Source organism: Polyodon spathula, chromosome 16 (assembly GCF_017654505.1).
Source record: "Polyodon spathula isolate WHYD16114869_AA chromosome 16, ASM1765450v1, whole genome shotgun sequence".
Classification (NCBI taxonomy): domain Eukaryota; kingdom Metazoa; phylum Chordata; class Actinopteri; order Acipenseriformes; family Polyodontidae; genus Polyodon; species Polyodon spathula.
The window spans coordinates 27,608,410-27,622,008 of record NC_054549.1 but is presented as its reverse complement, the minus strand read 5'-3'; the positions used below and the strand labels follow the sequence as shown (position 1 = coordinate 27,622,008).

Genomic DNA, 13,599 nt, shown 5'->3' with positions numbered 1-13,599 from the left:
AGTTTACTGAGTATAGAAAGATCGTGTTTTACTGGTAGTCAGATTCATTTATGTAAACTCAAGTCAAGTGTGAATGTGCATTGTATATGTTTGTTTTGAGCATACTGTGATGGACATTGCTGACTTTCATCTGTCAACTTCACATTTATATATTTATGAATGTGTTTATTTATTTGCAGTTGCGGAGGGTAAACAATTTATGTTACCATTACTTAAACGTGGATTTGGGTATATATATATATATACGTATATATATATATATATATATATATATATATACTATATTGTATATATAGCAAACTTAACATGATGTGTGGTGTTTGTTGTATCGTTTGCAAACTACAACAATAATGTACAAGAACTAGCAATAAACAATTACGTAATTACATGCGATTAGGATTTCTTAAAATGTTAATGCCTTTGTTGGAAAAATATTAAAAAAATTAATATCTTGTTGGATAAATGCAAGATAAATATTGCTTTTAAACGTTTTGTGTACATCTTTTTAAAAAGCTTTTCTTTCATATGCCTTCAATTTTGTACACTGTGTGTGTGTGTGTGTGTGTCCAAAACTCATCCCACAATTTTGGTGCACAACATTTTTATATTGGTTTTGAAAAATAGACCATATTAATTCTGAAATAGGTATACATGTTATTCATTTATAAATGGTAGTGTATTCTGTATCTTTCTCAACAGTGAAACTTGCAGGGGCCAGCATGGTTACAGTAGGGTACTCAGTGCAGTAAACAAGGGTTGTGTTTCTCCTCCTCAATCCTTAAGTTTTGTCATTTATTTTAATGATATCAACTGTGATATAACAACATTATTTACCGGAATGTTTAGTTGATGACAGTAACATGTTACTTACAATCTGTTATACTTAAGTACACCAGGTACTACAGTGCATAAAAACAAGTACAGCCGTTCATATTTCCATGTAATGATGAGACCTATGCTAATGACCTATAACGTGAACATTTCCTCTTTGATTACCTATTTAAAGTGGCAGTATTTTCATCGAGAGGCATATAAAAATCCAGATTCACCCAAATATTCAAAACCCCAGAAATGAATAAGACATACATAGGATGAAAATCAAGTCCAGTCGTTATATTCTGGGGCTAATGGAATGAGTGATATTCAGTGGGTTTGACTGCAATACCTGCCAAGGACGGAAATATGAGCTGTGTAAATTATGATGCTAGCACTGTAAATGAAGGGGTGGGACAGTGCCTTTCAGAACAGATATTTACCTATTAATCTTACATTTGTAGTCATGAGTGAAGACTTACAATAATCAAATAAGCTAATAAATAAAGGTCATGGATACTGCCACCAGCTGTATAATGGAGCATCAACTTAAAGACAGTATCAGCAAAGAGCAAAGGTATGTGTAGTACAATTCACAATTTAGTGACATCAATATGTCCTTCAGTTATGGATTCTATCACAAAGCTGTAACAGTCTGTTTTGTTTAATGAGCTGTTGTATCAATTACTCTTATTTAGGTATTTTACTGCCTCTTTGCCTTTTTTATGATTATTGCAATTACTTAAATACTGTGTTTTTTCATTCAAGTCTATGTTTAGTTCCTTTCACTTGAGTTCAGGAGCTGGTCGTCAGTTCTAGTTGCCTGTCATAGATATCTCTAACATATGTCCAAAGTGTCTCGATAGAAGTAAGAGCCAGCACTATCTTGATCTGCCGCTTTGGATCACCTTGCACTTGAGGGTTACCAATATAAAGAGACTGGCTGATCTAGACTACATCATTATGATAACAGGCAATTAAAACCAGAGAGCAGCTTCTGAACAACTAGTCGAAGCACCTAACAATGACAAAAAAAAACACATCAAAAATGATTCTGAATGTCATTAAAATATAGGGGAATGGTAAAAAGTTGTTACTGAGTTTATACTTTTTAATTGACAAGACAGCTTATTGATTCTAAGCTGGTTTGATAAAACTGCAGTCGTTTGATGTGTATTCATTATTGTAATCTAGTCCAGAGAGGACAGTGGAAAATGGAGACCACAGCCTTGATTTCAATACCACTCAGGGATCACAGGAGAACATGATGAAATCATTTAATTCACTTTCATTTGGCCTGCGTTTAATGAAGATGTACGATCAGCCCAAGCATCGCACTAATATAATGGGAGGTAAGAAGGATGAGTCATCATAATACCTCTCTAGTGTCTTTTCATCAGCGTAACTGTGCAGCTCGTATTTCCTAGTGGTTCTGTTACCACAGGCAACAGCAAGTTCAGATTGTAAATGGCAAAAATAATCTTCAGCTATTATGCAATACTATATATATATATATATATATATATATATATATATATATATATATATATATATATATGTGTATGTGTGTGTGTGTGTGTAAATAGGGAAAAAAAATGAAAAAAAAAAAATAAATTGTTATTTTATTACATTATTGTGTATTATTATTACTGAAAATGGACACACCTGTGTGACACACGAGATACTTATAAACAAAAAAAAGAGCAGAAAAGAGTAAAACCTTTGCAAATAAAAACATTTAATCAATTTAAGGCTGTTTAAATTAGTTTGAAATTGCATCAGGTCAATATGACCCAAAACATAACAGATGTACCTAAATTCTGAACATAATAGGAGGGTTACATTATATATAGGGGGTTACATATATATATATATATATATATATATATATATATATATATATATATATATATATATATATACACACACACACACACAATAAAAACAGAAGTCTGATCAACCAATAGCTCTCAAAGTTTGGTACCCTTTTAAATATATACATCAAGTACTATATCTTCAAGGTGTGGCTCAATACAATAAAATGATTTAAATGTTCTCTTTTTGTGCTTGTCAGTCACATATAACAGCAAAAATCAGAGATTGGTCATATTAGATTCCCGAGGCTGTTCCAGCTGGTATCTTCTTTCTGGCAGTGACTCAAGTAAGCATACATTAATTAATTTGTCTTTTACTTGGCTTCTTTTTTTGCCTTTAGCAGATACTGTACTTCTAAAATACTAACATAACAACCCACAATGACACAGCTCTTTGCCATCATGCAATCGAATAGTTTAAAGTGTCTTTTTCACTCTTGCACTAGAATGTATACTGCATTGCTGTATAGCTGTAGTTAACTAACTCTTTCTTGGTAGCATTCTAAGGCCAATTTTACCTAGCATTTCTAGGAGTCAATTTGATTAACCTATACTCCCCCAAAATAAGTTACAGCTGAATTTTAGTTGGATAATTTACAACATCAACTACCTATTCATACTTATTATTTATTTATTTGTTTGTTTGTTTATTTGGAAGATTCCATTATCCAAGTCGAGTTACTTATCCTGTGATTAATCCTAAAAAAAGTGGACAATGCAATCCAGGGGTGTTCATAGGTACTGTAAAATGTTCAAATAAAACCCAGCTTTCAATTTATTCTCTGTGTTTCCAATGTTTTGTAGGGATAGTAGCAGGTTTTGAGGAGAAAATCTTTATTGATGCATTGCTAATTGGATCAATGCCGATGGTTACAATAGAATTACTTCAAAAAAAAATGTGACTTTTTAATTCCCGATAAAATAAATGCACTTTTAATTTGTTAGAACCAGTTAACAGTGCTTTTATACCTTTTCCACAGTAAAGAGAGAAATTAATTTCCCAAAATATCAGTTCAGCGTTTTAAAAAAGATGATCTATTGCAAGAAATTTAATGTCTACTTTGGCCTTGGAAAGGATTATTCAGTGAAGGTAAGAATTCCTTCTATAAAATCTACACAGGTACATCAGCCATTGCCTTTAGACAGGATTAGTACTGTAATTCCACTTATTATGTGAGGACAGCTTCTACAAGGCACTTTGAATATTGTAAATGGTGCATTTTAAATACTGTTATTGTTTGCATCATACCATAATTTCTCCTTGGGGGGGGGGGGGGGGGGGGGGGGGGGGGGCGACTGTTTTAGCTACTTACCATTTTGACGTGCAGACAGACCCCCTTGCCTAAAATGATTCCAAATCAACCTGAAATATTGCATTTGTGCTTATAGGTTAATCTAATTATATATTAGTATCCTAATACTGGATAGTGTATTTGCAGTAATGCGTAATTCTTCCAAAAGGAAACAATATGTACCAACCCTGTGGATATCTAAAATTCTATAAACTTGCAACTGCTACACAAAACACAGAGAAGAGAAAATGTGCCATTATCAACGTGGTACAAGCTCTGAGAAAATGCAGATTTTTTTTTTTTTTTTTTATTTTCCACCAGACCATTGCTTTGAATACTCAGGGGTTATTCGATGTCTGCTGTTTGTTTATTGGTAAAAATCAAACCAATTAGACATGTTAGATATTAGATGTAGCTATTTCAAGCTGGGGAGAAAATAATTTGAAGTTTAAGTTTTGTGATTGTCTTACCAAATTTCACAGTTAAAAGTAATGTCAGTTGACAGGTATACATGCAACTCTTGACTTTTTTTTCTCAGGTTTATAACATGGATTTCTGTGAGATAGAGACTGCGGATGATGAAAACTCCCATCTGGTTATGACTATGATATTCAACCCAGTGACTGATGAGCTCATCACAGGAGGGCTTGATGGAATTAAGGTATTGGAAATTCAAGTAAATAAATTGTCATGAATGCTTTACTCCTACATTCCATGACGTATTATAACAATTGTCCATGATCAAATTTTGGCAAATGAGTCAAATCAGATATCCTCTTCTTAGTAATGTTAAAGGATGTGTGATGATCTGCTATGAATTAAAAAAAAATGCAAGCATGACATGACAATGCATGCACATTTTATTCAATAACTTCCAAGTTTCTTAAGGATCGATGAGTTTCTAAGCCATTAGCCCAAGCAATCACAAGCCAGAACTCATAAAGAAGCCGGACACCGTGACCTGATCATGTGAAGGTCACTATAAGATGACCAGTTTTCTTCTAGAAGCTGTATATCTAATAATTTAAGTTAACTTTAAGGTTAATATATAATTTTCAGGACATTGTTTGAGGGGGGGGGGGGTTACAACATGGTTTGCATACATACATTTTCTTGACCTACACTAAAACTTTTCTAGTAGTCCACTGTAGTTTTTAAATCATGTTTATTTGGACACAGTAATGGACATATAGAGTAATATATGCACAGTATTTGTACATTAAAAAAAAAAAATGTCTTTTAGTTTTGGAAGTACAGAAAAAAAACTGTCAACAGGTTTTCCAAAATTGCAGCGATGTCAGATTACGGACTCTTTCTCAGGTAAGACTGATTGAATGAACAATAAAGAAAGAATGAATGAATTGTAATGCAACCATGAGCCCAAAGTGTAAATTTCTGAGTTGTTTGTGTAGTTTATTCCTACAGTTGGTCTTGATGCAGAACATTTTATGGGTTTGATTTAATCTAAAACTGTATTCATATATTATTGAATGTATGTGATCAATTATATAGCCATTTTTCTCAGAATTTATCAAGATGACGGGAAACATTCTAGAGAGGACTTTCTAGAACTCAGCTGCTATTCTTTTCTATAGCTAGCAATCAAGGTGAAAATGGTGCTTTTTACGTTTTGGTATTGGCATGTATGAGGTCATCTGGGCAGTAACAGTAAAAGTTTAATATGCACTGTATGACTTGAATAAAAAGGGACATTGCATCTGCAATAACACGCACACTAATTCTTAAATGCAGGGCAGAACAAATACACATTAGTGGGGGCTGGTGCACCAGTATTGACCTGGATGTGCCTATGCAGCAGCTGTATTGCTGCTCGGATCGGAGCCTCTTCTGTTATGATATGGATGGAAACCAGCTGCTGCATCTAACCAAAGCCCATAAGAGCAGCATCCTCTCTTGTATCTACTGCCCTTACATCAAAGTTCTGATTACATCATCTGTAGATGTAAAAAGTAGGTATTTCATTTTTTTTTTTTTTTTTTGCAATGCATTTTTCTAAATTCATTTGCTATTGGTCTGATGATAGATAGCAATATGTTATTTAATCAGATTGCTAGGAAGTACCTACTTTAATTACCCTTTAATTTTATTGATTTACCAAAGCAGCAAATTTGTCTAGCAGTGCTTGGTATTAAAGGTACATTTGAAGGGGTCCCCAGTAAAGGCACTGCTGGGGTGAATCATGTGATTGGAAGCTTGCCGATCTGGGATGGTGACCTATAGGGATCGCTGCATTGGCCTTTGCACTTCTGGGAGCTAGAGAGGAACACTGCCTGTGTTAGGTTCTTCTCACCACACCACAGCCGTCCCTGTGGGTCAGATGCCAGATGAGGGCAGGCAGAGATCAGTAAAGCAGAACCACCTATACCAGGGTTCAATAGCATAGCAACATCCACTGGTTCATCACATGAAAAACAGCAGGAATGTAGGTCAAAAGTGCATAATTGGGAACACTAACAGTATTTTACTGAAACTTCAATTGGAATTTTAAAGTATTTTTCTATATGTTTACAACATTTCTAAAAGTATGTTATGATGCTGAATGTGAATCGGTCTTGTTCATAAGACGTAAGAATGTTTTGTGCAATAGACGAATTGAGCATTAACTTTGTTGTTTTTAATCTGTTATGACATATATCATGGTAACCTTTGACTATCTGTTTATAGATAAACAGGAGCACATTTTTCAACCAGAAAGAAATTTAGAACATAAGCTATCCTCTCTTTTAACAGAACTATAGTATAATGCTTCACCCGTGTTTAGTTGCATTAGCTTGAGATGCTAAGGGGTTATTTATTAAGAGAAGATAGACTTGTTCTGCATTCTTTCACAGTAAAGGCTTGGAGTAGGAAAGGCTTTTTGATCCATGTGTTTCTTGGTCACCGCCGCCCTGTGACAAGTCTCCTGCGACACCCAGAAACAGAATCACTTTTCCTCTCTGGGTCTTTGGATGGGACAATCAGATTTTGGTCTTTGGATACCATGGAGCAGCTTTATTGGTAACCAGCATTTGAAAGTCACCAACATATTTTTGTGCAGCATAAATAATATAGCAATAAAAGATATAGCATGACAAAATGGTCCCACAAAGGGGAGACTATTTTGTAACTGTAATAATCACAATACTGTTTTTTATATGAATTTAACCTGATTCACCATCAAACACCCACGAACATGTACATATCATATTAAACTTTGTTGTTTTTGTTTTGTTATAGTGAGGGGGCAATGTGGCACTGCAGGTTTAAGTGCAATAGCATTTAACATATGGAGGCTTTGGTTTAACTTAGGTATAGAAAAATATTGTAAAATATGTTGAATGAACAGTATAAAGATGGGAAAAGCATTGTAAACGGAAAAATTACCATGACAGTTTACCATAGTAATAATTTATATGGTCTTTTAAAATAAGACAATTGGATCTCATATTTGCAGACAGAAAAAGTAGACTTGAGACATTCATCCTGGGCAATGTGGAGAGCTTAAAATGATGAGTGCTTGTCCCTTCAGTTGAATAAATACATACAAAGTGTAATTTCTGTTCCACCTGCAGCCTGTCTGTGTTTGAGGAGGGTATTCAGGAGTTGGCACTGACTGAGGATAAGCTCATGTACTGCTGGTCCACCAGGAGAATTCACCTGTATAATCTGAATCATTTTGTTGAGTTCTGGAGCCCACTGCACTACCAGGTGTCTTCACTCAGTCTCTGTAGGGCAAAGAGCAAGACCACCAGAGTGCTGGCATTAGGAGACGCAAATAGGTACGAGGCTAAAGGACACTGACTGTGCAAAGAAAACTGGGGGCTCTTAAAATTGTATTGCGAGCTGGGAAAAAGAATACTGTGAACTTGGGGTGAAACAATTACTATTTGTTAATGTTCTAAAATGTAATTTATATATTACTTGCTTATTACGTCCATCTGAAATAGCACGCTTCACAGTTACTTTCCTTTACAATTCAAACAGCTGAATACAAATAAAATAGTTTGCTACTAGTATACACTTTTAAACACATTACATTTTTTGTTAAGTTTGTTTTGCTGCTGCTCTGAAATTGAAGGGTGCGAATTGTGACTTTTCTCCTTCACTGTTCTATGCTACCCCTACTGGCAACTAAATTAAATTAAAAGAAAACCTGAAGTGAGTACATCCTTGTTAAGCAAGTCGCCCGTTCCATATTTGAAAATGCTCTGTGTTTTTATTTGTAGCATCCAGATCCTATCCAGGTTGGACGGTAGTAAGCTATGCATTGTGCCACCACCCCCCTTTGTCTCTCCAATTCAAAAAACACCCAACTTTGTGTACAGCAGAGAAATAGGCATAGTCGTTGTGCTTCTCAGCCCATGGGAGGTGTGGGTCTATACTGCCAGGTGAGTGCTCTACTGTACTTGTTTGTGTTGGTACACATTGTCTGTTCTATGATCTATACGATAATAATATGCCACACCTCCTTTTCTACAGAACTGATCCAGCCTGCAGAGTAGCATTGTGGAATATACGGGACTTACAACACCAAGCAGAAGTTTACGAAAGAAAACATGCAAAGCTGTGAGTCTTTACTAAATACTATCAGTACACACAAGTATGTCAGAGACACGGTGGCCACAAGCCAAATGAGCGCCTTATCCACATACTAACTGTAGTAACTGACATTGACTTTAAATGTGTTGATTGTGCAAAATGTGCAGAGAAGCATGATCTAAAGCTTAAACTAACTTTAATAAATTGTGTGACTAAACTTGATGTTGTTTATACAGTGCCCCCCTATTACATAAGCAGTACATTATTTATTTAGTTAATTATTCAAGTTATAACAGAAAATATGTGCTTAAGATATTGATTGAATAATGTCTTTGAATTTAGTTTATAGAATAGCTAATTGTTATAACTGTAAACTAAACAGAAGAATATTGTTATTTAAATGTGCCCCCTCTATAATTTTAAAAACATATGTGAAACTCAACTCACATAGACAAATGTTTCAGATAGCGCCTTCATAAGTGTCCCAGAGGAATACTTTTTTAGGCTAAAGGAGAGTTGGAGTGAGTTATTTTCTCATGGTTTAGACAAGGGGCTCTGCACTGACATACAATACATTAGTTACAGTACAACCTATTTGTACCTATTTCCAGGGTTGAAAGAAAGAGGTCAGTACTTCACTGCACTGTGAATGTGAGTTATGGAAAGTCACTGATATGGGAGTGCTCAGCTGTAGGCTGCCTGTCTTCTCCAGTGTGCTATTTGTCTGATGAAGGCATTGTGTGCCCAGACACGCAGGAATTCATTCTGTGTGGAATGCAGGTAAAAAACAAAACGACAGCAATGTGTAAGGTGTCTTTTAGAGTTATTATTATTATAAGAGATGTCATTTGGTGCATTTTGGGCAGTTAGGTCTATGCAAACTTATTTCTGTTTTTATAATGAGACACGATACACACAACTAATTAACTTATTATAAAACAGCAAAGATTACCATTAAACATAAAGCGTGGTTTTGTGTTGTTTTACTTTCAAATTCTGTCACATGTTCTATGCATGCAATGACATTGATACACAAGATACAATTTTGTCAAATCCTTAACAAGTACTTATCATAGTTTGGGAAAAAACAGTTCAAAATTAGGCCTACATATTTAAGCAGTAGTGTCTATGTTATGTGTACTGACAATACAACCCTCCCTCATTGGAGAACATTGGTCCTCACTCAAACATTGTGTGACATTAGTGACAGCTAGGCATTTATCATGCTGTTAAAGTTACAATAACTCCCTACTCTTCACGCTTTTAGGATGGAAGAATACTGTTTATGGACATAACCTTGTCAAACCTGAAGTACTGTGAGCTAAAGGCACACAAGGATCCTGTGAGTGATGATTTAGAAACGCCTGTCACCCCATTGCAACAAGCCTGATGTCATCTATTTCTGCTTATTTGTATCCATCTTTGTTTCACATTTGGTTTAGAAAAAAATACATTTCATAGATATGTTTACTTTTGTTTTAGAGTTGGCCATTAGTTGAGCACAGTTAGAAATGTCATTATCCTTCCTTATTTTAAACAGGTGGTGTCTTTGATGCATGACATCAATCACAATCAGTTGCTAAGTACATGCCAGGAATTACACAATAAACTGGTACAAATCTGGAGCTTGCCTCTCTTGGAACTGTTGTACCAGGTCCCCCTATGCAATGATGTGACTGCCTTCACAAGAATGGTAGGTAGAGACAAATAGAAAATTATACTACCCTTCCTAATTACAGTAGTATTTATAAGACAGGTATTTCTCTGCCAATAACACTAACAGGACATTTTCACAAGTAACCACAGAGTACATTTGAATGATGCTTATAGCAACTTTTAAATAGTAAAAAATACAGTAGTAGTACAGGTTATCTAGTTATAGATAATAAATCATGTTATCAATTAAATATAAGAAATTCCAATATAATTATATACTGGGTTTTCTCTGTTGTTGTTTAAACTTGTTCTGGATCAAAAGCAAGTCTTAAGGTCTGGCTGAGTGACATTTTCATTTGCAAAGCTTCAGAAATTTAATTAAAAAAAATATCGATTTGAGCAATTAGATAAAGAAAAAATAGCCTTGAGAAACCAGAGGAATACTGTTTTGCATTCAAGGCCAACGATTTCACATTGAAGATGCAAATGTACCTTTAAGAATGACTTGCAGTTTGCTTTCTGAATTGATAAGACTGCTATCCCTTGGGTATGCATGCAGGAAGTTTTGTTAAATGCATTTGTCCTCAAGGAAATAGTTATGTGAACCAGTGAATACATAAGAACTACAAGGGTTTATTTATTTATTTATTTATTTACTTTATTCATCACTAAAATTTTAATTTATTAACTGCTGTAACAGAAACAAAAAAATATTCTTAGTTAATCATAAACTGAATTCCAATGGATCTAAAGCAATAAAGTTACATTATCTTACATTTTTTGTTTGCACAACTCCCTGTTTGTGACTTCTAATACAAGTTATTGCATGTCATATTTAATATAGTAATACATTAAGTTTTGACACTTAGTTTGGGTGGTGGACTGCCCTTGCACACAATACAGTATGTCATTTAATAAATTAGAATTACCTACCAGCAAAGGTAACGTGGTGGGTTTGGAACATGTCTTGGTTGCACTCAAACTGATATGGAGACTAACATTTGTGATGAATTGTGTGTATAGGTTCTGTGATGTGAGCTAATGTCCACTGTTGGCTAAAATGAGACAACCAAACTTAATCTCACCTGAGACTTGAGGTGGATTTGAACTGAGGCCCACTTTAAAGGCTTGAAGGGCAACCCAACTGCACCACATTGTACCCTAAACATTTATTTTGTTATAAATACGTACTCTTAACACATGGTTGTGTATGGTTTTCAGATGGGGTCCTTGTTCCTGGGCCATAAATCTGGAGCTGTTGCCATTGTAGATATCTTGATAAACAGAGGACTTCCTGAGCAAGAGAGAAGGCCTCAACCAGGGCACAGTAAGACATTCCGCAGACATGTTTCAAAACATTCATTTAGGCTCAGTTATCCTAATGCTCTGGGGTTTTTACTTATTTGGTTTATTTAATTAGTTACTAAAGTATAATCTTTAAAAACATGCCAGCAGATTATCTCTTTAACCACCATGGGAATAATTACACTGTACAAAGGTGGGACATATAATTGTAAACATCTGCAGTATCATTATGAAATGGCTGTGCATCCTTCCTGAATAACCTTGTCATGTCTAATCAGTACTGTTCTGGCTGCTGTTGGTAGCCCAACAGTGTACAGGTGTATCTATTTTTGTGTCCATCTCTCTAAGTACCCAATCTCAATCACAATCTCTAATGATAATTTATATCTTAGTTCTTACAAAGGTAAACTTGTGGCCCTTTAGCCACCCATTAACATCCCATGTATTTAATTGTTTTAATATCCTAAACAATGGGTTTTTAGGAAGCCTGGTGTCCATTAAAAGATTGTCTGCATGTGTAATGCATGATTCTTATAAGGAATTCAGATACATTCTTTCAGTAGTACCAGACAAATCCTTGAAATACAGACATTTTAATGAATACATTTTTAGTGATGATTATTATTGATTATTATTATTGACATGATTACCTCAAAACCCACTTGGTAATACCAAGAGGTAGCTACAAGGGTGGAGATGGTAATCAAATGTAAAGAGAGGTAAGTTACATGACTGTTTATGTTTCTCTGATAAGGCGGAACTGGATGACGTAATGTCATTTTAAAGTGAATTTAAAGAACCTAATACACTGTATATAAAAACGGTATTTGATTGCCTAGTAAAGAGTTTTTACCACAAACTCACAAAGAAACACTGCCATTGTGATACAGGTATTGCATTACAACAGTTATTATTATGTTATCAATCTAAGATATTTTGTTTGCTATTTCTATTTCTGGACAAACAAAAAGATGAACTGTCAGGCACTTGATTAGAAGTTTTTTTTTTTTTTTTTTTTTAATGAACAGAACAAGATAAACCCAATGATGAGAATGATGACACAAGTTTAAAACAGGAACATCGTGGTCCAGTGTTAAGTGTGGACTCATGTCCATCCCTTAATCTCTTCATGAGCTGTGGGTAGGTGAAAAAACACACACTGGGTCTTATTCACAAAGATTGGACTCTTTACCAGTCTAAAACAGTTTCAGGAATACCACACTGTATTTAATTCATAAAAAAAAAAAAAAAAAAAAAATATTTGAAACCTTTCTTTTAAATAAAAAAAAAAAAAAAAAAATATATATATATATATATATATATATATATATATATATATATATATATATATATATATATATATATTTTAATGATATGAATTGAAGTTTGTACTTTATGTGAATAGGTCCTAATGAGCATAAATAGGGGGACATTGCCTTAATCTGACTATTGAGAAACCACACAGACTGCCCAAGCAAGAGGGCCTTCTCTAGGTCTATTTTATTTCCGAATTGTTCTTAATAAAAATTTAATTATAGCAATGCATACATACATACAGTGAAAAAAAATAAAAATCTGTTATGTAACAGAGTTTATTTAGAGAAAGTTTATGTTTGCATAACAATATATGTGTACCGCAGTTAATACCCTTCACATTAGTAATACCATACTGTAAATACACAACTTGTTAATTAGGACCCGTTGTTTCACAGTTATAATACAATAATGACATTGGATGTTAAAAACATTATGCTTAACTTAAAAACTGGAGAGAAAACAGAACACTGCTACAATAATAACATGTGGCTTTACATTATGCTACTTATGAACCATAACTCCAACCTAGTAGTAACTGACTGTTCTAACACTTGGAATTGAAACCACTTTTCTGCAAAATTCAGTACTTTAATGTCCATGATTTTGGATGAACATTGTGAAGAAACTGTAATAAAAGCAACTACAATGGAAAGAAACCCTTATAGTTTATATTTTGTTTTGTTTTCTATTCTTCAGATCCGACTACACCATTAAACTGTGGGATTTTCAAGAGACTCTGGTGCTGGTGGCTGATGTCCATCTTGACGACTCTCTCACCTCCGCCTGTTTCCTGAACAGCTCTG

At 34.4% G+C, this 13,599-nt stretch overlaps 1 long non-coding RNA gene across 1 annotated transcript; it reads left to right on the top strand.

The window, feature by feature from the left end:
* The first annotated feature begins 7,609 nt into the window (after window positions 1-7,609).
* LOC121328707 lies at window positions 7,610-8,533 on the top strand. The gene is made up of 3 exons (XR_005951713.1): window positions 7,610-7,758; window positions 8,206-8,367; window positions 8,459-8,533. It is a non-coding gene; the product is annotated as an uncharacterized LOC121328707 (long non-coding RNA).
* The last annotated feature ends 5,066 nt before the right edge of the window (window positions 8,534-13,599 follow it).